Source organism: Anarrhichthys ocellatus, unplaced genomic scaffold, assembly GCF_004355925.1.
Source record: "Anarrhichthys ocellatus isolate YVR2014 unplaced genomic scaffold, GSC_Weel_1.0 scaffold57, whole genome shotgun sequence".
NCBI classification, from domain to species: domain Eukaryota; kingdom Metazoa; phylum Chordata; class Actinopteri; order Perciformes; family Anarhichadidae; genus Anarrhichthys; species Anarrhichthys ocellatus.
This window is the reverse complement of record NW_022280087.1, coordinates 80,250-81,473: the sequence shown is the minus strand read 5'-3', so window position 1 is coordinate 81,473 and position 1,224 is coordinate 80,250.

Sequence of the window (1,224 nt, the reverse complement as noted above, 5' to 3'; positions counted from 1 at the left end):
ACACACACACACACACACACACACACACACACACACACACACACACAAAGTCGACCTTAATGCGAGTCACATTAAAGTGCAGTTACACTATGTTTCACACTCAGGAGCCGCTATGAACCCTATTTAATAACTTTTCAGTGTAAATAAAGTTGAACACTGCCGACATACTGTTCTATGTCATTGCACAAGAAGAGCAGGTATGACACCTATTTAAAGGGCCCAACCCATAGCTGATTGTCAGCATTAGTGAGCAATCCGCACATGTCACGCTCCTGATATCACCACACAGAGATAATGCAAGATTAGAAGACATTATCAACACCTATAAAAGAGTCAGGTTGTTTTTATCCTTATCACAGGCTGTATGACTACTTGTGAATGACGGGTGTAAGAGGGTTAGAGTGGGCACCGACCTCTTTTCTCCTCCAGATCCTGGAGGAACTGCCTGTAAGCAGCCGTGGAGCTCATCCCTCCCTCCCCCCTCCCTCCCGGAGAAAAGAGAGGAAGAGAGATGGGGAACGGCGCGACAAGGAGAGGGAGTAAAGTTGAGGGAAAGTACAGGGAACTGGTCAGAAAAGGTGGAAAATTAGAGAAAAGAAAAGAGGTGAAACCACAAGGAAATGAAAACAAGTGAGTGAAGTAGGAGAGGAGGAGGAGGAGGAAGAGTCTACAGGCTGCAGTTGATCAGCGCGGCCCGCAGGATCCGGGGCTGTCAAAGAAGAGCCATCCTTAATCACGCTGATAATCCCTCATCTCTCGCCCGCGTTTCTTCTTCTGCCGAGAGTGTGCGTGTGTGTGTGCGCGCCGGTGGTTCAGGTAGCTCCGAGTGTGGCGGAGTGTTCGCAGCAGCTCTAAGCCGGATAGAGGACCTGGACTTTGACCACAAGGCAGGTGATGTCACTGCCAGAAGCATGCGTTTCACTCGCGTCTAGAGTGAGTGTGTGAGTGAGTGAGTGTGTGTTACAAGGAAATTAGAAAAAAAAAGGAGGCGTGTTTTTATTACTCAGCTGTGCTTTTTTTCTTTTTTGTTTCCAAAGCAGCGTGGTAAGTCAAAGCTGGAGTTTGAACATGAATGTTTGACTGTCACACATTTGTCATGCAATCTTTATGTGTGTGTGTGTGACTTTCAGCTGCCTGCTGGATCAACATACTGGAGCAGATTACAGCGCAGCAGACGACACACACACACACACACACACACACACACACACACACACACACACA